Here is a 27,178-nt window from a genome sequence, read left to right on the forward strand (position 1 = left end):
GGTACTAACTAAACTAATGTAATTTCACAACTTGCATACAAAAAATTTCGCTTTGCGGTCTGCAGACTGGTGTAGCCGCGAGGCTTAACGTACAAAGTTAACCAGACGATCGAGTCCGAGACCAAGCTAGACCGAATTACGTTTTTACACTTTAAATATTATTCATTTGTTTAATTCTACCGCTCACCTGTGATGTCATAACATAACAGATGACTATATAAGCATGTTTTGGGATTGGTGAGGGATTTTGAAAAATTATTTTTTCCAAATATTGTAATTTTTTAATTGTAAAAAAATGTGTTTAAGAAAAATATGACCTTAAGTAGGCGAAATCTGGAAATATTGAGGGTGACCTTGCTCTACAGCCTCACTTCCTTGACCTTTCAAGTTGAAAATTTAATAGCATCAGTACCCCATATATAGAAGTAATATAACCAAGTTTGGTCAAAATCGGTCCAATAGTTCTGGAGGTATTAGGTGATTTAGAGGCGAACACCGAACACACATACATACGAACATTAATATCCGGAAAATTTTCATCCGGATTTTGGGTTCCTTAGATGTCAAAGATCAGGTTCAAAACGTCAAGATCAGGTGAAAACCGCATATGCCCAAATTACAATACTTTCCTTTCAGAGCTATAGCTCTTCTATATCGCTATCTAGACAGGAAAATAATAAAGTACATTTACGAATTGCCTACGTGTAAGTAGATATAGCGGGCGGCGTATAGCTGTGCACATTGCGTGCGAGAGAGAGAGAGAGAGCGAGACTGATAGGATGGGTGGAACAGTTAGATAGTCATTCCTTTACGAAAACATTTCGTATTGCTCCGTATACTTACATAGTATGCAGTACATTGTCAGAGTTGATCAGGATGGTTAATAGCGCTGTAAACCAGCCGTCAGCCTATGTGCACAACGCTGCCCACTATAGCATGTATGGCTAGCCGGAAAATTAAAAAACAAAATACAGAAAATTGTTAAAATTATGATAAGATCTAACTTACCTCAAGAATTGGAAATTTTCCTGTCAACTTCCAAAAAAAACACCAATTCTATGTACTAGTATAAACCTACGGTGCAATGACGCATAACTTACACAATGAAATAAATGTAATGTATAGTTTCATGCCAGTTATTCAAGGGATACACTGGAAGTTATGTGGTATCCGTACGTTAACCTAATGTGCCCCAAATGCAGACGACAAACGGAAGCTGTTTCCCGTTATCTTCTTCACCGGAAAAAGATAACGGGAAACAGTTTATATGTTGTTGCATATAAGCAATCGTAGCGCTTGTGATGTTCTGTCCTACAAGTAAACCATGTTTATTCTGATGATCAGTGGAATTATAAAATGAATATCATTGCTCGCAGAGAAAAAAAACTTTGATTAGAATTGTTTATAACTACGGTATTTTACATTTATCAAAGTAGTTACAAAGACAGGAATAGTTTTTTTATTAATTTAATTTAAAAATTAGTATTCAAACTACGTTTACGCCAACTTCCATGGTCGAGTGGTAGCGCCTTTGTTTTTCAACCGGAGAGTTCTATAGATTCGAATACCTGTAAAGTTTGTGTTTTTTATTTGTTAATTCAATTTTCTTGATCATAATAAAAAGCGGAAAGTGGATGTAACGGGTAATATGGGTGTAATATGAATTTTGTAACATTTCGTCTTTTTTGGCTTATTCAGTACAAATATTGAATTATTTTTCTAAAGAATTTGAGTGTTTCAATTTAAATCTATTATTTATAATTAAATTTTAATTTTAATTTATATAAAATTCACTTACTCAGAATGTTTCGTACTTCTTATAGTTCATCAGAATTTTTCTTTTTGTAAGATTCTTCCACGAGCTTATTTCTTTTCTAGTTCCTCTTCAAACCTCTTTATTTCATATTTTATTAATCCTCTTCAACGCTTTACTAACACCTCATTTCAGAGGTTTTTCTTGTTCGTTTTATTGATTTCCGTAATATTCATAATTTTAAGCAAAGAATATTTTTACATTTTCTTTCGACTTTCTACATTTGATTATTATTATTTTTTCATTTACTTTAGGTGATTAAAATGTATTACAGTAATAAGGAGGAGTAGCATGTATAGTGTAAAGCAAAAATTTAATACACCCATTTCAGTCCAGATTGTTTTATTGAGAATGCTTCTTTTCATTAAGAGAAGGTCAAATCTTTTGTCATTTATACTATAAAAAATGAAATACGTAAGATAATTAATAAAATAATAATCAGAATAGTTATTAGAATAATTGTTAAAAACTTTGGCCAAAACTTTATTTAATCTTTTTATCTATATTTTTTTTATTACACATCTTTTATTTAATAACATGTTAAGGTTTGATCATATTTTTCGTTTTTATTCTGTGAAGTTCTTAACAGAAGATTGAATAATGTAACCTTTTAATAAATTGCACGATTTTGTTATGTGTGTATATATTTGTGTGTGTATTGGGTTTGTGTGAATCACTGTGACCTTTAGTAATATGAGTGCGAGCGGGAGGGCAGCACCTAGTGTTACTACTGCTCTAATTCCCCAGTCCCTGTTATGAAGTAAACCTTTAGGTTATTCAATTTATCAATAAACTTTTATAATACTATGATGTATTTTTTTCTGTAGCACATAATTCATGAGGTAAGTTATTGCTTTATTTTTTTTATTATTATTCCTCTAATATTTTAAATATAAACGTTCGATTGATATTTGTAATGCATTAATAAATTTTCTTTATAAATGATTAAGTTGTAATCTTGAAAAATAGTTATGATAACCATACATCGTCTTTATTTTTCTAGTTTAGATTTTAAAATAAAATAAAATTTTGGTTTCAGGAGTTAAGAACTGTGTCAAGGTCAAAAAATATTTCATAGTTATGAAATAATGCAATAAATTTCAAAAAACTAATATTTGGGCTATGGTTGTAACAAAATGCTTTGGAACATTTTTATTTGTGTTTGGAACGAATAGTCCGTTATTGAATTCATTATATATATATATATATGTGTGTGAACACTTTTTTCCGAATTTTGATTTTAGATTCGAATTAAGCATTGTTACAAAAATACACGAATGACCGTGATCGGCCGTCGGGATCCCTTCAAGATGGCAGTCAAAATTAAAATTTTGTTATTATCATTACGCAATAACGGTGTAAAAGTTTGTACAAACGACTAATGCATATACAGAGTGTTTCTAAAATAGTGGGCTGGATATACTTTTTCGGATTCTACTTGTAAAACTAAACAAAAAATATCTTTAGGAAAAATGGCAATTTCTCAATTAGGAATACTTCCGGAATTTTTGAACGGTTAAGACAATCTCTCAGAAAAAGACTGTAGACTTGTGTAATCTCTAATGGTGGACACTTTGTACATCTCATAACTTTTAACAATTGTTAACTGTTTATTTAAAAAAAAAAGTATACCTGATGTTCTACAACAATTAAGTACGATTATCACAGGTTCTGCTTTAGCTTTTTAATTATTAGGGGTATTATTGTGAGAAAATTATTACTTAATTTGATAATAATTTACAATATTAGAATTAACAGTAAATAAAAAAAAATAATATTTCATCGAATTGAACGTAAAGTGGAGGACATGAAAACAGACACAAAATTACATCAATTACCTGCCATAACTCGGCTATTTGTTCCCGATTTTAAAACGTAAACTGTAATTTTGTTCAAAATAAAAGGTTTAACATTTTAGCAAGTTTTGTAAGCGTCTTTGTAATAGAGTTTTGAAATTAACAAAAAATCAGGACTTACATACCTTTGCAAATTACAAAATGGGCGTCATGTTTATTTTGCAATCCCTACATACATTTTGATAAAACTTACATTTATGGAGATATAACGGATTGAAAAATAAACATGGCCGCCATTTTGTAATTTTCGAAGGTATTTAAGTCCTGATTTTTTGATAATTTTAAAACTTTATTACAAAAAGGGTTACAAAATATTAATGTGATTCCTCTATCAATCCGAACTTGAGCTATAAAGTTTTATATAAAAATAACAAAATAGCGAACAAGGGGAAAACGAAAGAGAAATTGCCATTTTTCATAAGGATATTTTTTGTTTAGTTTTACAAGCAGAATCCAAAAAGTATAGCCGGTCCACCATTTTAGAAACACTCTGCATATATTCACAGTTATCACGAAGTTCTCTTTCATAACCTAATCTACTCGTGAAAATAATTGAAAAAGTTCATATAAACATGCCCTAAAATACTTCATTTGCGAGTGATGAGTAGTGAAAGATTTCGCTCGGATTTAAGCTACCCCGGTGATATTAGGTCGTACTGAAATTTTTAAGATGTTAATTAAGGGGAAGAATGATTTCTAATGGTTTTTGGCATGAAAAGTTGAATAAAATATATGTCGAATAATATACTGCCTTGGTTCAATACCTCGGTTAGGTTTAATTATTCTAAATGTTTTATTATTCGCCGGCTCAATCAAATAAATAAAAGTCTTTATTTCGTTTATAATAGAAATTATATTTTTTTATAATCTTTGAACTTGGAATAATGTTATATGTATACATTATTAGACAATTTCATTTAATAAGAGTAACAAAAAAAATTGAGAATTCATAAAGAGTAAAAGAAAGAGCAAAAATTTATAGAGTAAGAAAAAATGAAAATTTTAATTTTTACAAATAAAAAAAATCCCTTTCGGCATGCCGGAAGGCGGAGGTAGATTTCATAGTTGCTATGTAAGGAATAAAAAAGATTTCAACCTTAAAATTAAGAAAAACTTCAAATTTACTCAATACGACAATAATTGCACGTGAAAAGAAGTTTCACATAGTTAGCATACGACAAGCCCTATCTTCTTACTATTCCAGCAACATTTTGGTCATCCCTTGCCGTAAGGGTTGGTCATATCAAAATTTGTTTTAAACAAAGGTTTTAGGTAATGTTTAGAGGACTAACGAACATTTTAACCCGATTCGATACTGTGCCTGTTAAGGGAGGTATGATTTTTTTTTGTCTTCAAAACCCCATTTTTTCACCCCCTGGGCCAATGATTGGTGATATCAAAAAACTTTACTTAAATATGTTTTAGGTAATACCTTATCCAAATAACATCAGGAACTTTATACGAGTTCGATATTTTACTTAATAAGAAAGTTATAGGGATATTTTGTTTTTTTTTCGAAAAAGCCCCACATTTCCATTCTGATGCTCCGCTTTTGGCCGTTAACGAACTCGAATGAGATTTTGGGACGAGTTGTTTTTAAGGAACAATTTGAAAGTGATTGGCGCAAAATTACAGTAATTATCGTGTTCCCAAGAAAGTGAAATATATATATATATTTATAAACTTTTGAGCTGACGGTGGTTTTGGGGTCTGGGGGATGTGAAACGCGAAGATATGTCAAAATTTTCCGGAAGTAAAATCATGGTACTCATTACAATAGCTAGTTTTCTTATGAAATCTACCTAAAATGAAACCTGAGTCTTAACAATAGATTCCAGAACAATATCTGCAGTAGTTTTTGAGAAAACTGGTGAAAACCAATAAATTGGGGTAAAAACCATGTTTTTTATGTTTGATGTACTGTAACTTAATGAACTTGGTAATAAACACATATAACCAGATTAGATAATGTGAAACATTTACATAAACAAAATCTACTGTATTGCCGTTAAAAAAAAACAAAAAAATAAATAAATAAAAACTGGAAATTACACAACAGTTGTAAAATAGAAATAAATAAAAATTATTTTCGTAATAGTTATTTTTATTACTGACGAAAATACAATAAATTACTGGAAAAATTATTATTTCAAAGTTGGCAATAAAATAACAACACTTGATTAACAGTGCGCAATACTGTACTCTTATTAGTCTTTAAATCATTCTGTAAAGTACAATAAGTATATCGGGTACTGTGAACTGCGATTCATTAGCGAGGACGTTCTGTGTATTGTAGTTTGAAGGTGATAGGTTTGGCGTTGAAGTAATGCGTGCTTATTTACAGCAGAGGAAACCCTGATATGGTATTCAGTTTGGGTGCGTGTAATGGTAATACTACACCTGCTGCAGTGGAATATGACATATATTTTCCGAATCGTAGGATTTTAGATCTCAAAACAATCAGCGCGACTTTTCACAATCTTCCGGAAACTGGTTTACTACCTAGTATTCGTTCCAGCTACGAGCGATCTGTCCAACACGGCTCTGTTATTGTTGCAGTTAAGCGCAGTTTAGGCATCAGTACACGACATCTTTCTAAGCGGATCGGAGTTTCGCATTGGATGGTTTGGAGGACACTTAAAAATAATTTCTATCATTGTCATAAACAGCCAGTTCAACATGAGCACCCACGGGCAGAAGTAAATAATCATTAACGCTGAAAGATAATTTTCAATACCAATTTAGTATCAGTGTATGGTGCGGCTTTCTTTACAAACAGATGTTTGGACCGTTCATATTATTATTATTAAATGCTGAGTTTTACTTGTACTTTCTTCAAGAAAAATTCTCGCAGTTGCTTGAAGATGTTCCTCTAGCGCGTAGACGCAAAGCATATTGCCAGCACGATGGCGCGTCTTCCCAATTCTGTTGTGCCGTTTCCACTCAATCATTTCCTTGAGAAATGGATTGGTTGCGGAGGTTCACATTCCTCGCCACCAAGATTGCCTGATTTAATGACTAAATTTTTGCGTCTGGGGATGGATGAAAAATATTAAATACAAAAGAAAGTACATCTCGTTCGGAATTAATTGTCCGGATTATAGATGCGGCTGAACAATTTAAGGACAGCTCTGACAAACTAAAAAGAGCAACAAAAGCAGTAAAGAAGCGTGCCAAGAAATATATTTAAAATGGCGGATTCATTTTTGAACATTTATCATAAACTGGTACGTATAATGTATTGTTTCTAAATAAAATTCGAATTTTTCTAACCTTTGTTTTTTCAACTTATCTTACACCATTTTGTTAAGAATAGAATTAAATTCTATACAAGTTTTGTTTAAACTTTCCATGTGTTTATTGCCCATTTAACAAAGTTATTGTACGTCAAACATAAAAATCAGGGTTTTCACCCTAGATATCTCAAAAACTACTGGTGATACGATTATAGGACCTACTTTATTCGATTATTCAGATAAAAAAACGTAAAAAATTAGTAATTCTGATCCTTAATTAACTTCTTAAAATTTTCAATACGGCCTGTTATCAAAGCCCCGGGAGAACTTCGTGATACAGTATGCATATTTAAGCGTATAGTTAATTCTACTTATAAGTATTATAAATAATTATTTCAACTTTAGTTCGCCCCCGAAATTCGTTTGTTGAAATTGAACTATACAACCGTTTGAAATAAATAATTATTAAAAAAAGAAATTGCCATAGCCGACTCTGCGAACTAGAATATAATTTTAATTTAAGCAGTCTTCACTGTAAAATGTGCGTGATATATATTTATATTTATGTACGTGGTTGAAATTTATATTTATAGAAGTTTATTTTTAATTTATGTACGTATTATAAATCTATATTTATTTTATATTATTTATTGATATAATTTTATATTAAGTGTGTGTAAAATATCTAATTTTACTACTTTCAAAAAATTGTGATTATATATATGTGTGTGTGTATATATTGCAGTAATCTATTTTATTTATCTTAAGTTTTAAATTTAAATTATTTAGGTTTTTTTTTATTTTTACGTATCATGTTACAAAAATCGTATATTTAATTTAGTTAAACATTGTATTTTTAATTAGTAGTTTCATTAATCATCCTGTTATAGTGATATGAACTCGCGGCTAGCGCTCAAGGTTTCTTTTGCTAGCTGCGACAAGGATTAATATCTATATAAATAAAAATGTAAAAGTTTGTTTGTTCCAAATTTTAAATCTCCGAAAGTTCTTCACCGATTGCTTTGAAATTTTGACACAACGGTTAGATTCGAATACACGCGTGTTTTTATAAACATACTATTTATATACCTAAGATGTCACACCTGTGACAGGTAAAAACATGCTTCTTTGAAAAACAGCGCTATCCGTTCGACGTAAAAGCAACACACGCTATACTAAATATTTTACGATTCCATTTCAGTGTTTCCGATATGTGTGTCCGCTATAGACTAAAAAAACTACTGGACCGATTTTTTTTCGCGTGGGGGAAAAAGGGAGAAAGGAAAAATCGGAAAAAGGAAATTTACGAAAAAGGTAAAAGGGGAAGAAGGTGAAAATCGGAAAAAGAAAAAAGGGGAAAACTGGGAAAAGGAAATGGAAAGTGGAAAAAGAAAAGAGTGAAGAAGAAGGGGAAAAGAATTACAAATAAGGAAAAGGGGGAAATGGGAAAACTGTGAAAGGGAAAGGGTAAAATGGGAGAAAGGGAAAGGGAATCTGGTAAAAATGAAAATAGGAAAAAGGGAAAACTGAAAGGGAAGGGAAATGGGAAAACTGAAGGAGGAAAGGGAAAGGTTGAAAGGGTAAGGTTACATTTTGTGAAGGTCCGTAATGTTCATTTTGTTGATTAACACAATTGAATTAAATGAACACAATTGAATGTTTTATCAAACATTCAATTGTGTTCATTTAATCTATGTATATACTCAAATCTATCAATAGCGAAGCATTGCCGGGTCCGCTTGTGCTAATTTTTGTCCGCTGTATATGTAATTTTCAATTTTTTTGTTATTTTATTTATTTTGGTAGTCTTTCGGCCTTTCGTCCGGAAGTCCCGGGTTCGAATCCTGGTCCGACATGGCATTTTTCATACGCTACAAAATTTCATTTCCATATCCCACGCACTGTCTTCAAGCTTATGTGGCGATATCATTAACCAAAAAAAAAAAAAAAAAAAAAAAAAAATATATATATATACATATACGTATATGCGAAATATATATTAATAATATATTATTTATTTATTTGATTGTTTTTCATAAAATAATGAACTATAACCAAAAGGAAGGCAACGAAATGTACCGATCACTAGCGGAAAAGCCGATTCGTTATTATCAATTTCTAGAGTTAAATTTCTAATTTAATTTTCGTTATATCAGGTTTCATCATTCAAAAAAAAAACATTTACCCAAGTGGCAATCAATTTTCCCATTCACAGACGCCGCCCGCCAGGGCAACCCGCCCGGAGGGTTTACGGCACGCCCTCTGCGGCTAGTATATTTATATAAAACGAACTCCGAGAAGAGTGTATCTCCTTCTTGGATAACATAAAAAATAAAAATTTAACATGAAATTCATAACAATAAAAAAAAAAAAAATAGAAACATTTTATTAAAAAGTATGTAAAATACTAACTCGTCGAAGAAATAAAAACACCCAGTCCAAAACTTCTTTAACATTCGTCGAATCCTGAGCAATTTAAATTTTTCGACGCAAGGCCGCATAACATATTCAGTCCACAAGGATGTGGCGCGCAGTCAAGCCGCAGTTACATGGTACGCATATTGCTGCTTTTACTTTTGACATCAGATACCCGTGACTGACTCTGGTATGGCCTAACCGCAATCGACAAAGGACCACTTCCTCTCGACGTAGTTTTCTGAATGACGACTCCCACGGGAACACAGCGTTTTTAATGTAACGGAGTTTATTATCCACTGTGGTCGGCCAGTCCCCTTGTCACTTTGCTCGAAGGGCGTGTTTTACACAATTAATAAAATCGCATGTCTGATGGATATCTGATGACGAAAACAAATGCAGTTATCTTATGTTTTACAATTTCTTAGGGCCGTCCGTTTATATTAAAATATCTGCATTACTGTGTTTTCATGTATTTACCCCATTTGTCGTATGGCAGATGGCAGATGGTTTATTATCTTATTATATTTAGCATACGCTACAGGTTTTTTCATTCTTAGATTTATTTTAATTGTTTTTAAACATGTCTTGTTAATAAATTTTTAATTATGAATTTTTTCTTCCTTGTACGAAGTAAAGGAAGTATTGTGATCGCGAATAACCTCAGTTTTCGATTTCAACGGAAATATCCATTTTGACCATCCCTGAATCCATTTTGACTAGTTTCGGCGTGACGTCTCTACGTACGTACGTATGTATCCCGCATAACTAAAAAATGATTAGCCGTAATATGTTGAAATTTTGAATTTAGGACTGTTGTAACATCTAGTTGTGCACCTCCCCTTTTCATTGCAATCGACTGGACCATAAGTATAAAAAAAAGCCCAAAATGCAAAACATTTGGATTTAGGAAGTTTTCTTAACTGCAATAATAAGCTCTCATTGAGAGCTTTTCAGCGATATATAGTAAGTTGTACTTATTTTCATCGGTTTCAGAGTTATAGCCAAATTAAATTTTAATTAACGAAATATCTGGATCTTATAAGGAGAAGGTATGTCGGTTCGAATAAGATTTCATCTTCTTTATTTTTTTAACTTTTTTTAAAATTTAAATATATTGATTTATTAGTCTTTTAGTATTGATTTTAACGTCTGATTGTAAAAAAAAAGTTGTACAATAAATAATAATTCAATAATAACAATAAAAAAAAAAAATATGAAGAAGTATCTGAAGTTATTAATGAAATGAAATGAAATTTTCTAAATTTTTATTTAAAAAATAAATAAAAATGTGTATATGTAATTTAGTAGGCGTACAAAAGTCATGTGGTGTCCACATCAGATTTTAACGCTTAGTTTATGAAAACAAATACGTCGTGTCCGGGCGACGATAACATCAAAGTGTTTTTCGCTGTGAAAAAAAAAAGAAAAAAGTAGTTGTATAGATGTAGGACAAAGAGATTCTATATGCTGCATCTTAGTTGTGTTATTTCTCCCTACAAATTTCAAAATGGAGTGCTGTTTTTGGAAGATACAGTCGCTCAAGTTCAGGCGCACTGTGTAAGAGCTCGTCTTTGTCCATAAAACTTGTTAATGGTTTTAATGAGTGCGATTTGAGAAACATATAGCTAACTTTACGTGATCCTTTTATTCGCTGTATTAGGTACTAACTCATTAAATGGTTAATGATATTAGGTTGATCCCTTAGTAAGATATATTTCGCTGGCTAAACGAGTATGATTGGCTGATAAATATATTTCATGTTAAACCCAGAGATATAATGAGTATATTTGAATAGGATTTTTTATTGGCGTCTCGTTATTGCAGTGATTTGCATGTTAATGTTTCTGGTTTGACGCGTTGCCAAGTCTTTTGCAGGTTATTATCATATTTATTTTTTTGACGTTCCCCTGATATATTGGTTTGCTTAGAATTTCTCCCGCCACCACCCTATTCGATCGCCCTAAAGCATAAGACCGAATGTCGTGCCACAAACGGCTACTGACCCACGAAACAGTTTAGCGACCAGGGTTTTAAATAGCTCCTAGAGCATACCTAACAGCGTGAGCGGACTAAGTGCGGTGCCATACACCACCGGCTACATATTAAAGCGCTTGGAGCCTTAATTGGCTGGTGGTTAGCCATATATCCTGGTGGTTAGCTTCCAACAGCAGTGCGGTAGGAGTCTTTCCTTTAAGTAACCTATTGATGTCGGTTGAACATAGCAAACGCATCAAGGAACTCCCACACGGTCCGACAATGCGGCTCTCGCCACATTGACTCGCCGCTTGTGAATGGCCAATTTTTCCCTTGACCTCTAAGTTCCATGGTGGGTCAGTCTCTGCCCCCCTCGCCGAAGAGCAGGGCAGTCAAACATCAGGTGTTCATTTGATTGGACCTCCCCGCAGACGCATAGCTCATCAGCTGCCAGGTGGAACCGAAACAGATATTGGTTCAAATTAACATGGTTGGTGAGCACCTCGGTATCCGTTGCCCTTAAAAACGAACTCGAGGCATACCATTCCCCCAGATCCCGTATAAACTTGTACAGGGATCTTCCCTTAGTCGTGGTGTCCCATTCCAGCTGCCATGCTTCCATCGTGAGGCTCTGCAGCCTCTTCCGCAGGAGGGAGATTCTCCTATTATCTATAGGTCCCTTGATAGGACTAGTGCATATACCAAGGTTTTGTTTACTTTAATTTATGCAAATTAGAGTAGGATACACCGCTTTCCTGTTAGTTAGGGCTTTTTTAAGAGGTTAGGATGGTTGTAAGTGGAAATGTGAAGGAAATAAAAAAAGAATTATTATTTGGGGTTGGTTAGTCGTGCTGCTCCAGTGTTTTGCTTTTTTTAAGGATTTTTTTACAAGTTATAGTGCTATTTCTGTGTTTATTGTGTGTTTTAGGGTGTGAAATTTTACCGTTAGTTTTTTGTTCTTTTATTTTTTCTACTAGCTTCTGCCGGGTACCTACGGCACGCCCTCCGCAGCTAGGTTCTATGGGCAGGTTGCCGTAGCGGGCGACGTCTCGGAATGGGATTATTAGGTGACCAAAATTGATTAACTCTTTATCCCAAAAACTAAAATACATTTTACTGGTTCTTATTGCCCAGTGTGGACAATTTGTAACATCAATTTTCGGTTATTGGTCATTTTTCAAGCTACTGTTTCTTCTGGTTAATTTCGGGGATAATAATAATAATTGGTATTTCTGATTTCATACACTTAATGAAATAAAGGTTTTGTAACAAAAATAAACAGAACATTTTTGCTTCTTAAAGAAAAGATGTTTTTTAATGATATTCGAATAAGAACTCCCTTAAAAGAAAAACTACACATAATTCAGTCAGAGTACTCTGTAACGGGCTCTAAATAGAACTACAAAAATGCATTTAAAATTAATAAATATTCAATATTACATAATAATAGACAACATGAATTTATAAGGGGAATTATTAATAATAAAAAAAGTATTAGCAGTTCCTTTTTTTAAATTAAAATGAATATTCGATAATTAATGAATACGAAAATTTATTGAAATCAGAAGAAACACTTATCCAGTTGTATCATGGTTAGAAATAACCTTTTTAGTTACAGTTCATTATTTTATGAAGAAAACGAAAACGATCAGGTAGTTCAAAAAAAAAAATATTATTAATATATATTTCGTATATGTATCGATTAAGGAAATAAATATATACAAGTAATGTATTTATTACATGTAAATGTATTACAAGTAATAAATACGAGTATATAATAATATTACAATAGTATACGCCTGACCACCACGAGACATGTTAACAAATCGGGATTTTCCGCTATCGTTACATTCCGTTGCTATGCTAAGACACACAAACACACACACACACACACACACACACATATATATATATATATATATATATATATATATGTGTATATATGTATATATATATATATATATATACAAATACACAACACAAACACCACGCGCACACACACACACACACACATGCGCGCGCGCGGACAGACATACACACATACAAATGCCCTTAAGTAGGGTAGGATATCTTTCCCGTCTAGATAGCGCTATAGCTGTAGAAGGGGAAATATTGTAATCGGTCCAATTTCGGCATATGCGGTATTCACCTATTCTTGACGTTTTGACATTTAAGGAACCCAAAACACCAAAAAACCGGATGGAAAATTTCAGGATGTTAATGTACGTGTGTGTGTGTGTGTGTGTGTGTGTTCGGTGTTGGGGTATAAATTACCTTATATCTCCAGAACTACTGGTCCGATTTCGACCAAATTTGGTCAGATTACTTACATTTTATGGAGCATTGATATCATTAAATTTTTCCAACTTAAAAGTCAAGGAGGTGAGCCTGTAGAGCGAGGTCAGTATCTCGAGATTTCACTTAATTAAGGTTATGTTTTTCTTAGGCATATTTGTTAACAATTTGAAAATAACAATATTTGCAGAAAAACTTTTGAAAAATCGCACCTCCACCCCAAAAAATGCTCTAAACTAGTGGATATACTGCGTCAATAATCCCCCGTATCACCACAAGGTGCGCTAGTGTTGCAGTCCGCCAGCTTGGAGTTTTCCTTTTTCCCTGTTGGAAATTCTCTTTCTCTCGTCCTCTTGAACAGGGAAATTTGAAACCACAGGGTTGCTAACCAAATTATTTTTTACAGTTTAAATATTAATCATCTATTTTATTTAATGTTGTTAATATTTCAAAGTCTGGTAGCACTGACGTACCCACCGGGTTGGTCTACTGGTGAACGCGTCTTCCCAAATCAGCTTATTTTGAAGTCGAGAGTTCCAGCGTTCAAATCCTATTAAAGTCAGTTATTTTAACATGGATTTGATTACTAGATCGTGGATACCGATGATCTTTGGTGGTAGGGTTTCACTTAACCACACATCTCAGGAATGGTCGAACTGAGACTGTACAAGACTAAATTTCATTTACACTCATACATATCATTCTCATTCATCCTTCGAAGTATTATCTGAACGGCAATTACTGGAGGCTAAACAGGAAAAATAAAATTAATGTTATTTTGTCTTTCGTAATTTAGTTTTTTTTCAGGTTTCTATAAAGCCTGAATACTTTAATTGTTATTTATCAGTATTATTCTCACAGTTATGAGGATAACGAATAGTGCGGAGTTCCAAGAGGTGGAGCCCTCTGTGTAGTCGGGAATGGCGATTGAAGCAAGCTTTGCGGGTGTCCAAAGCGCCGTCCCCCTGCTTCAGAGGAATGGTGAGCGAAGCGAGCTTTGGCGACCCTGGGGTAGGCCTCGGGAGGCTTCGAGGAGCCCCTGAGTGTGCTACGGGGTTCGCCTGAGCCGACTTGATCCCAGGTTTTGTCTAGACGGGTCGGCTGGTATATGCATCGTATTCAGGGACGGGTATGTATGCCAATCCGTTGATAAACTGCCGTAACATTTACCTGTAAGGATCAAGGGAAACTATGTTAACATATTTATCACAGCAACATCATAAAATATAAAAAGAGTTATAAAACTAACGATAACTTATTGCGTACATCAAACAGAGATGCCGAAAATGAGTTTTTTTAAATTTAATTAGTAATCTATTAGTTAAAAAAAACTTACCGATAAAGTAGTACTGCTTCAGTAAAAGGGAATTTTTTAATTTAATTTTAAATAAATTGGTGGGGTGCTTTTTTAAAAGGTTAGGTAATTTATTAAAAATGCCGGGTCTTACTTGGAAAACGGACACATTCCTTAATTTTCATTTTCTGAATTATTAATTATCGTTATGTAACTCATTTATAAATCAAGTAAATACGAGTAATATACAATTTTAAAATGCTTTCAAAGTAGTCATTATACTTTTTCAACTTGTCTTATCTTATCATTGTTATATCGCTAACAATGTACTAGTCGGTGCTGTTATTTCAATCATGTATTGCGTGTGTTTGCAGTGCCAGTTCGTTATTTTTATTCGATATTTTTTATTAACTTAATCTGTGAAGTGCCTGATAAAAAACATGGTGCCTGAGTCAAAGGAATTTTACACAGTCTTAAGTTTTGCGTACACGGTCATGAAATGTTTCTTTCGTGAAACGATAGGGAAGATAAATACCATTGTTCAAAGGCGAGTTGTCGCATCTCAGTTCTTTCAAGCGACAGTACATGGCAACAAAATTTCATATATATATTTTTTTTTAATAATTTAAAAAAATTATCTGTAGACATTTTCCTCGATTCTTCTGTTTTTGACATTATTACAATCAAATGAATAAATTTCATTTCACATTAGACTTTTATTTAAAATACTATCAGACCCGTCAATGCTTCGCTATTGCTAGATTTGAGTATACATATAGATTAAATAAACACAATTGAAAGTTTGATAAAACATTAACAAAATGAACATTACGGAACTTCACAAAATTTAACCTTTACCTTTTTCCCTTTTTCCCTTTCTCCCTTTTACCCTTTCTCTCTTTTCCCCCGGTTCACTTTCCCTTTTTCCTTTTTACCATTTTCACTTTTACCATATTCCCTTTCCTGTCTTTCCCCCATTTCCCCCCTCACTTCTTTTCCATTTCTCTCCCCACATTTATCATCCCTTATTTCTCTTTTCCTTTTATTTCTTCTCATTTCCGCTTTCCACTTCCGCTTTCTTCGTGTTCCTCTGTTTTCTTTTTTCAATTTTCCCCTTCTTCCCTTTTTATCTTTTCGATTTTTCCCTTTCTCCCTATTTTCCCGCGTTAAAATCGGTCCAGTAGTTTTTTAGTCTGTACGTACACATATCGGAAATATTGAAATGAAATCGTAAAATATTAAGTACAGCATGTGTTGCTTTTACGTCCAACAGATAGCGCTGTTTTTTTTTTTTTTTTAAAGAACATGTTTTACCTGTTACTGGTTTGACATCTTGGTATAAAAATAGTAGGTATATAAAAACACGCGCGCATTCGAATGCAACGTTGTGTCAAAATTTTAAAGCAATCGGTGAAGAACTTTTGGAGATTTAAGATTTTGAACAAACCAACATTTACATTTTTATTTATATAGATATGACAGTTTGTCATATAATTTTCTATTTAAAAATGGTACCTTTAATTTATATGTAATTAAATGGAAAGAAAGTTAGATGGGAAGTTGGGAGCTTTCCCTCAATTATAAGGTAAATGAATAATGGACTTCAACTGGAATTTGTTTTTTTTTTAATTTTGCACATCAGATTTCATATAAAAATACTAAATTTATCCTTTACTTTTGACTTTTTATAGATTGGCTTAATATTACTGTAGTCGCAGAAGTCAGGGAAAAATGTTTTGCTAGTCGACACTCGTTAACGAAGTGTTCCTGAACCTAGCTTTATATGAACTTTCTTCTTTATTTTCACCAGTAGAACATATCCTAAAATTTTGCATATATATATACACACACACATATATATGCAAAATTTCAGTTTTATATATATATATATATATATATATATAAGACGGACAACCTTAGCAGATTGTCCGTCGCGATCTCGGCCACGCTATACTTGAATTTTAAACATATTTATTGAATGTTTTGGAATGATGCTCTTGCTTATTATGTTGCTATGTTTAAAAGATGTCAGAAACGGATAATAGAACTCCTGTTCTTATCACTCGTAATCACTATTCATCATCATAGTTACTTTCGGACTTCAAAAAAAAAAAGTCTACCTTTTTTCCATCCGAGCTCTCATAGGCCCAGTGCTTTTAAAAATCTACTAATAATACTAAAAAATTCTTAATCGCATGTTATTTACAGAATTTATTTGAATAAATATTTAAGTAACAAATAACGTAAATAATTAAAAAAAAAAACATTAAATAACTAATAATAAATAACAAACAATGAATATAAATAATAAAAAATATTTTTAATTAAATAAATATAAATAAATTAAATTAAAAAAGTAAATTATTAATAAATTTTACTACCTTAATCCAATATCGATTGATCTTAAAACACAAATATTTTCGACACAAATAAATCTATTCTGAAAATACTATCGATTATTCATTTGAACCCCTTAAAATAATTTATTTGAACCCCTTAAAATTAAAATTTTGCAAAATCCATTCTTAGTGCACGCCTATTTAAAGATCTGAAGATACCCTGAAAATTTCAAGTTTCTACCTATAATAATTTTGGCTGTACGTTGATTATGAGTCAAGTCGGTTAGGACATTTTCTTTTATATTTAGAGATGTGAATACCACGAAGTTCTCCCAGAGCTTTCATAATCTATCCAACTCGCGAAAATAATGTAAAAATTTCATATTGTAAGTATTTTAGTATTGAAATATTTTAAGATATATATGTCTTAAAATACTTCGTTTGTGAGTTACGATTAGTGAAAGATTTTAGCTATCCCGGTGAAATGAGGTCGTACTGAAATTTTTAGGAAGAGAAAAAATTACCAATTTCTTATGGTTTTTGACCTGAAAAATTGAATAAAATAGGTTGCAGAATCGTATCTGCAGTAGGTTATGATAAATCTGGGGTGAAAACCAATAAATTCTAATAAAAACCCCTGTTTTTTTTATGTTTTTTTTACGTACAGTAACTTTGTTAAATTGGTAATAAACACATAAAACTTAAAAAAAAAACTTATATACAGCTAGAATATTGTTTTATAATTTTTAAAATTATTTTAAATTATTTTCAACAATTAACGATTTTGTTTTTCAAAAACTTGTTTATTAGGTACATAAAAAAATAATACGATTTTCTGTTTATGCTTATCTGTTTTCCTTCAATAAAAAAACAGATTTTTAAAAGTTTTATTTACTTTTTATTGGTTGTAGTTATAGTAATTTTCTTAGAATTAAATTTTCTTCAACTTTTGTAGTAACAAGATTCAGTGGAATCTTCCACATTTATTAGTCATGTAACATAGCTGTTGTACTACAAACCTAAAAAAGATACTGTTTTTCGACTGCGAATGTTGTGCTTTACGTCGGATATCTTAAAAACCTACAGGAGTTACAGTTATAAAACCTGTTTTACACTATTTCTCAGCTCAAATTATATAATAAATTACCAACTTTACTCTTTAATTTGGATCCCAAAATTACAGTAGGACTTTTTTTTATAAGAAGAACTGAAATCCAGACAAAATATTTCGTTAACCGTGACACAAAAACAAAGCGTTTCTAGATCTATGATTGTATGAACTTTTGTCATTATTGTCTCCAGTTGAACATATCCTAAAAGTTTATCCGTTTTTCGTGGTACACCCTAGATATACACAGTAGTTCTGAAAAGTTCCAGAACTAAATTTCTGTAGTCGATACAATTAGGGCTATCTCTCGGACAACCAAGGAACTATGTAGTACGATGTCTGACGTGTGTACAAAATTTAATCACGTTTCGTCACTCCAGTCTCGAGTTATATTCGGCCGCGTACGTTGTTTTCATGCGACCTTGTACGAGCTTGCAACATGGAACAGAGAAGCGCGATAAAATTTTGTGTTCAACTTCAAAGATTTTTCGTTGAAATTTATCCTATGATACAACAAGCATTCGGTGATGAAACCGCATATCGTACTGTCGTTAACATTGACAATTTCTAAAGATGCCCGTTATGAAATAAAATACAGTTTTCATATACAATATAAAACCCTGCCGACATTGAAAAAGCTATTATTCATTTTAAAAACCGAACAGCCACATCTGCAGATGAATTACAGTCACGAAACTGTAAGGAAAATTCTGAAGAGTATGGGTTTTAGATGAAAGAAAACTGAAAATAACAGAAAACCTTTGGTAGAAAAACAAGATATAAGTATTAAACGAGTAAATTATCTAAAGAAAATGAGCATTTACAGACAGGAAGAAGACCAATATTTTTTTCTGATGAATCTTATATTCACTCGACACACGGGAAAAGTTATGGTTGGACCGATGGCTCAAGTAAAGGCTGTAAAACACCTGTATCCAAAGGTTCGAAGCTGATATTGGTTCACGCTGGCAGTAAAGCAGGAGAAATTCAAAATTTTCTTTTAATTTTTACATCGGGGCAAAAAAAAAGGAGAATACCGGAGCAACATGAATGCTGATACTTACGAAAAAAACAGTACAAAACAATAAAAATTGTAATTGCAAAATTAAAAAAAATTAAATATATTAGCAATTTAAACAAAAAAAATTAACAAACAAGATTAACAAAAAAAAAAAAAAAAAATATTAGCAGAAACAAACAATAAATATAACAAGAGAAACGGTTAGACGTTATGTATCCATGAGTATTCAGCGTGCTGTTGAGCATACGCACGCATGCACACAATACTTACTTACTTGCGCGTGTGAATGTGAGTGTGTCTGATCCTGCGGCCCTCCCGCCGGTGTATACCGATCCATCCCCACCCTGCGCATTGACTTCTGTGTTTAAGCTTTCTTAACTTTGAACACTTATACAAAAAAACTATTAGAGTTACAGCTATGCGGTTTGTGGCAATAGAAAGAAAAAATTATCAAGTTTTTTTTTTACCATGTCAATAAACTTCATTTACTCATTGAAAAAGAAGGGACCAATGATTCTGTCGTGCATCAAACCTCACCACACGTTCACTTTAGGGAGATCTCTAATTTTTTCCCTGGTAAAGTACAGATTTTCTGAGCTCCATATTGTTACATTATGCCTGTTTACTTTCTCTGAGGTGTGGAAAGTAGCCTCGTCTGAAAAACATCCACCCTGCAGGTACTCATTGTCTTTATCAATCCGTTGAAAAATCTCGGTCGCAAAGGCAGCACCACGAGGACCGTCATCTGGCTGTAGATATTGCAATATCTGAACTTTATATCTGTGCAACCTTAGTTTCTTGTGTACAATTTTCTGCATTGTCGACCGGCAATCCCTAGTTCATGAGATGCACGACGGCTAGATTTGGAAGGGCTATGTTAAAATGCTTGCTGTACCATCTCTTCACTAACGGATGGCCGCCCTGTTATATCAGCAACTCACGAAGATACGAATACTATTGATCTAGTAATACGAGTAGGAAAGGGACTTTTACTCTGTCCTAATATTTCATGTAAGATTGTTGAAGTAATAATTGTATAAATATTTCATGTTAATAAAAACTAATATTTCAGCAATTATATAACTGTCCACTTTATTAAAGAGTTGGAGGATCGCATCTCCCTTTCAATTTAAAAAAGTCTGAATAAAAATGGAGTGCAGCAAAAAATGTATATTTGTAATTTAATAGGCGTACAAGGGAGTTATGTGATGTCCACATCAAATTTTTTATTTGGGGGTAGAGAAGAAATCATTTGATTTGAAATTTTTTTTAAATTTTCTTTATTTTACACACAGAATCTTATTTTAAGTTCACCGTCATAGTCCTTCATTTAGTATACTGGGATTACAGTCATTCTTGACCATTTATTATTGGGGTTTTTAAAATGTAATATGTTTATATTTATTTCAAATAATATAAATAATCATAATAAATCCATGCTGTTTTTTTTTAATATTTATTTAACTTAAAATAGGAATAAAAATTTATTACTCAATGAGTGTGTATATATATAAATATATATAAAAGAGAAAGTTATATAGTATTTTACAACTGTCAGCGCGATTATTTTGAATTAAACAGATTCAGTCCAGCCTTTGGGTTTAAGATTACAGGATGGGTTATGGTTTGGTGATATTGTTGTATATAGACTTAGTGGATTAAAGAAGAGGGGTATACTGTATAAAAGGTAACAATAAGGGTAGTTGCGAATGGGAGAGGGAGATGGTAGGAATGGGAGATGGAGTTAAGGGCTGGAAGGTCGTACTGTATCCGGCACGCGAGACATGGTATGTCGGTTATGACAAATTGCTGGGTTAGAGAGAACATAAAATAAGGGGGAGAAGGGATTTAGTCTCTCTCTTTCTCTCACGTTTACTTTTTCTCTCTCTCAGTTACTCATACTCTTGAAGTGTATATTCGATAGTGAATGCGAGTGTAAGAAAGAGATAGTATATACGATACAGTAAGAGAGGGAGAAATATATCTGCTAGCGACTTATGTCGTCATCTGAATCAATCTTAATGTTAGAAACATGTCAAGTTTCGTTGAACAACTGCTACCATTGTCGCTGGCGTATAATACAAAGGCAGCCTCAACGGTTTTTTCTTTTTACTTACGTTTTATTGGTTTGTTAATTTTTTTCAAGCAGTTTAGATTAAATGTTTCTATTAATAATTAGTCTATACGCTTAAAAATGTTTTCTGTTTATTGAACTGCTTCTAGTGAATAAATTCTAATGATATAATTTAATCAGAACTACGAATATACAACAGTTTTATGTGTATACGATTGTTTCGTGCTGTTGTAGTTAAACGTTTTTCGAATACAGATTACTGTGCTTTACTATGCTTGAAATTAATTTGAATGTTAGGTGGGCTAAGCAAGTAATATTTTATATAGGTCAAACCTGTAGGTCCGTCTACACATCAGCTCTACAGAACATTTAAAGTACTGAAACAGCATAACATACAGCCTTAATTCTATTGATCTTTTTACGTAGAAAATCACCCATAACACTTAAAAAAAACCATTAACATCGAAATACTATAATATATGCAAAAAGGAGAGCTTTAAATAGCACACTATTTTAGTGTTAACTAATCCAACGTGAAGTTAACTAATTCAACTCGATCGGTATATGATATTCATTCATTCGTAGTGTTCTGCCATTACGGCAGGTCTTGTCTTGGCTATTTCTCTCCACCTTGTTCTATACTTTGCTAATCTCTTTGTTTCCGTATATTTTTCCTTTTCCATAATCGCCCATCATTTGAAATATCTTGCTTCCTCTTTCTTTCCTTCCATTCACCAAGCCTTCTATCAAATTCACCATCAAACACCTTCTTCTCATACAATGTCTTAGTCAGTTCCTTTTCCTATATTCAATCACATTTAACATTTTCCTGTCCTCTCAAATTCTTTTGCCACCTCCGATTTGTTATACAGTCTTACCACTTGACATTTATCATTCTGCACCACACCCATATCTCAAAAATCTCAATTCGTTTTCTGTTTGCCTTTCTCATCATCCACATTTCAGCTTCGTAGACAATCACACTCCAAATAAAAATTTGATTAATCTCTTCCTTAACATTAAGTTTAACGTTCCACACAGTAGTCTTTTTTTATTAAATGCCTGCTTACTTCTTGATATTCTTATTTTAACGTCTACTGTGCAAGTCGGGTCATTTCGTTATAAAGCTCCCTAAATACTGAAATTTCTTCACCGGCTCTAAAAACTTAATTATTTATCTTAATATTAATCATCTCCTCGCCTATACATGTTGTCTTCTTTTTGTTTATCCTCATATCCTGATTTTAGCAAGCTTGATTTAAATCATCAAGCATTTCATTTAGTTTACTTGGAATCTCTGCCAGTATGCCATGTCATTAGCAAAACGTATACATTATATTCTTATTCCTGTTGTCTCATTCAAACAGAATTTAATTATTTCTTCCAGATATATACTAAACAGTGATGGGAATATGCAGCATCAAAGCCTCACTCCCCTTCCAATCGCTGTTCTTCCTGACAATTCATTTCCTAGCCTCAGTTTTATTCTCTGGTTATAGTATAGCACTTTTAGATGCCTCTCTTTCCAGAGGCTCAATATTATCATATTGCGACCCTATGTAATATTTATATACTCAATTTGATAATGGGTAATCAAAGGTCATTTGATAATGGTCAATTTTATTACTTTCAAGGTAAAAGTCGTGGGTTTGTTTTTAGTAGTGATAAATGCTGTAGTGTAAGTCACTAGCGTTAATATAAAAATTAATAAACCGTTTAAAAGTATCGTAATTTTGCAATAGAATTTAAACATTAAGAATTATTTTTAAAATGTTTACCTATAATACATTTAATGTTTCTTAAATACATTTATCTTAAATGAATAGATTAACTGAAGAGCGTATTAATAAACTTAATATTTATTAAAAAATTTATATTTATGAATGATCGTAGCAAATTAAAAATAGTACTTCTGTATTGCATTATAATTTTCTGAAATAAGAAAATTTTTACTCTCCTAAAAATCATTTATCGTTAATATGATAATAATGAAACATGAGTTACTAAAGATTTACGTACCGTTAGAATTGATAGTAGTGCACACAATATGTCTGAAAAGTTTTCGAACTAAATTAAATAAAAATACAGATTTAAAGATAAACGAATTTACTCACATCAGCCCCCTACATAGAACCCTTCTCTAGTTATACACTCGTTGCAGAGCCGGTACAGCCCGTCAAACGCTCTGGAGAAATCATTTTGTGGTATCACCTTCAACTGCTCGGTGCAAGCCCTTTGGATGGCCGGAATTTCGTCGAAAAAGCGGCCTTTCATCTTCAACTTGACTTTCGGGAACAAAAAAATAGTCTGCTGGAGCCAAGTCGGGTGAGTAGGACGGATATGATAAGACTGTGATTTGAATTGCGACGTAATAACGTGTTAAAACTGTTGACATGTGTGCCGAGGCATTGTCGTGCAAGAGAGTCCAACAGCCCGGATCCCGGTACTTGGGCCGGATTCTATGAATGCGACCCATCAGGCGTTTCATTATTTCCAAATAAAATTTAGAATTCAAGGTTTGATCAGTTGGGACAATTTGATCAGTTGCGCGCGCACTTACGCAACATTTTTCGGGGTGAACAGCTGTTGACGGCCTCCCGCCTTGTTCGTCGTCATCCAATGACTCTCTACCGTCTTTAAACCGCTTCCACCACGTGTATGTTATAGTGCGAGATGCAGCTTCATCACCGAATAATGCTTGTTGTATCATAGAATAAGTTTCAACGAAAGATTTTTGAAGTCGAACACAAATTTTATCGCGATGTGGTGCCCCACATCAGATTTTTTTGGTAGATTTCATAAAAAAGCTATCTGTTGTAATGGGTACCATGATTCGATTTCCGGAAAATTTCGACATATCTTCGCATTTCACATCTCCCAGACCCCCCAACCACCGTCAGCTCAAAAGTAAATACATTTACATATATATGTATATATATTTTTTTCCGCTTTTTTGTGGACACGATAACTGCCGTAACTTTCCGCCAATCACTTTCAAATTGTTCCTTAAAAATAACTTGTCCCAAAATCTCGGTCAAGTTTGTTAACGACCAAAATTGGACCATGTTGGAGGAAATGGGTGGGGCTTTTTCGAAAAAACAAAATATTGCTATAACTTTCTTATTAAGTAAAATATCGAATTCATTTAAAAATCTACTATTCGTTGGATAATACTCTAAAATTTATGTAAGTAAAGTGCACAATATCGAATCGGTTTAAAGTGGTCGTTAGTCCTTTAAATATTACAAAACCTTTTTTCTGAAAATTTTTGATATGACCAACCCTTACGGCAAGGGATGACCAAAATGTTACTGGAATTGTAAGAAGATTACAATTCCAGGAAGAAATCCGTTATACCGGTCCTGTTACGATACCAATAAAATTTTAATCCATTTTTTTAAAAGTGGAAAACGAAACTGTTTTCTACAATTGGTAGAAAGTAAGTTTCAATACAGATTATATTTATTATAATTTAATAAATAAAGTATGTTAAAGGGAATCAGTCATTGTGTTATAACCATCGCTCCTCTTATCTATTGTATAGTTGTATGTAAATTTGTATCTTCCTTATCTCTTTCTCTTTCTGTTTGGAAGTAGAGTATTTGTTTCAGTCACGTACTGTTTCTTCAAATTCTCGCTGCAACTCTGTGACCGAGTTGTTTCTACGACATCTCTGATACTTAACGCGTATTGTCTTTATGTACGTGGTGTTATTTTTAGAAAAAAATTTCCTTTTATATTACAAAAAATGTTTCATATAAATAAAGTAATAGACGAATGAAAACAAAACAAAAAATAAAACTTTAGATTTTCCCACCTATTATAGGGAGGAATTACTGTTATTGGTAAAAGAAATTATTCCTCTCAGATTTTTTTAAATCTGCAATTTTTTGGCTCCTAGAATCAAAGAATTGCTAAAATGTTAATTATAAATTTTTATATGAATGTTGTTATGTAGGTATCTTTATATATATTTTTACATTTTTTATGTGATGCGTGCAACTTATTAATTAATCTGTTGTGGTATCTGGTATATCAGAGGAATTGATTCGATTTTATTTTTAATGAATCTGTTACGAGGGGGAAGATATTGAGTTGGCAAAGTTTGTTGAATTTAATCAAAATTTGACTTGTGCTTATTTTGTAATTTATCTAAAGTTGAATTATAACAGATAACATTTGTAAAACTACTGTAAAAAAAAAAATTGAAGCTCTGCTGGACCACGCCATCGCCAGCGCGATGTATTGTTACGTTTTATATTCCAGTTTTTTAAAAATTAATAAAAAAGTTACAATTATTAAAAATATTATTTTATCGACAGTAAGGAGACATCAATAATCAATAAATGATGGTAGATTGAATTTCTTAGGAGACGATCAGCTAGTTGGCTATACGTTACTTTTACATAAATACGAGAGGTTATCTCTAAAGTAAAGACTTTTCATTGTAAAAATATTTATTCTAAAAACTTTATAAATATTTTTTATTTCTCTTAAACTACATACCGTATACTACTACTCTATATAATCGCCACATGAATTAAGACATTTAACGTAGCAATACACCAGCTGCAATATACCCTCGTCGTATTCTTCTGCCGCCAGTCCATTTAGCCATTGATTAACAGAATTTTTAAGTTCATCGTCACCCGTGAATTGCTTACCACTGAAAAATTCTTTCAATTTCCCCAAAAAATGGAAATGATAAGGAGCTAAGTTCAGACTATGTGGTGGGAGATCGTAAATTTCCCATACTAATGTTCTTAGTAAATCACGTGTCAGACCCGCAACATGTGGACGTGCATTTTCGTGCAGCAGTACGACGCCGTCGGTCAGCCGCTAGCCGATTTTGAATAGCTGGCGCGCCGTAACTTACGTAGAGTTTCTCAATAGGCTTCTGAATTTATAATCGTTTCACATCGAATAGCACAAGCTAAACGAGGCTTCAGTAAGAAGTATAATTTGTTTGCATCAGAAATTAATTTAAATGTCAGGAAAAGATTTTTGAAAGTGTATGTTTGGAGTGTCGCTTTATATGGAAGTGAAACTTGGACGATCGGAGTATCCGAGAAGAAAAGATTAGAAGCTTTTGAAATGTGGTATATAGGAGAATGTTAAAAATCAGATGGGTGGATAAAGTGACAAATGAAGAGGTATTGCGGCAAATAGATGAAGAAAGAAGCATTTGGAAAAATATAGTTAAAAGAAGTTACAGACTTATAAGCCACATACTAAGGCATCCTGGAATAGTCGCTTTAATATTGGAAGGACAGGTAGAAGGAAAAAATTGTGTAGGCAGGCCACGTTTGGAATATGTAAAACAAATTGTTAGGGATGTAGGATGTAGAGGGTATACTGAAATGAAACGACTAGCACTAGATAGGGAATCTTGGATAGCTGCATCAAACCAGTCAAATGACTGAAGACAAAAAAAAAAAAAAAAAAATCGTTTCACGATTAGTAGTATGCCAAACCGATCCCAAAAGACTGTGGCCATCAGTTTGCGTGCAAATGGCTGTGGCTTGACCTTTGTTGGTCTGGTTGGTGATTGAGAATAATGCCATTCGCTTGACTGCCATTTTCTCTCTGGCGTAAATACGAAATCCATGTTTCGGTAACAATTGAATTAAGAAACTCATCACTTTCTTTCTGTGTAGCGCATCAAAAATTCTAAAGCAGTTCACATGATCTAAGATGTCATTTTGTGTCTGTTTTCATGACCTCCATTTTACGTTCAATTCGATTGAATA

General features: G+C 32.7%; 2 protein-coding genes across 2 annotated transcripts in view; one reads left to right on the forward strand and one right to left on the reverse strand.

Moving 5' to 3' along the window:
• The window catches only part of LOC142329688 (uncharacterized), a 69,646-nt gene extending 68,522 nt beyond the window's left edge, over positions 1 to 1,124 (reverse strand). The window contains exon 1 of the transcript XR_012757565.1: positions 1,009 to 1,124. The gene's annotated coding sequence lies outside the window, so the exon portion shown is untranslated. The remainder of the gene's footprint in view (positions 1 to 1,008) is intronic.
• LOC142329687 (uncharacterized) overlaps positions 1 to 27,178 on the forward strand; it is a 564,803-nt gene that overhangs the window by 16,047 nt on the left and 521,578 nt on the right. The gene's annotated exons all lie outside the window — the stretch shown is intronic.

The sequence above is a fragment of the Lycorma delicatula genome, chromosome 9 (assembly GCF_047948215.1).
Source record: "Lycorma delicatula isolate Av1 chromosome 9, ASM4794821v1, whole genome shotgun sequence".
Lineage (NCBI taxonomy): Eukaryota > Metazoa > Arthropoda > Insecta > Hemiptera > Fulgoridae > Lycorma > Lycorma delicatula.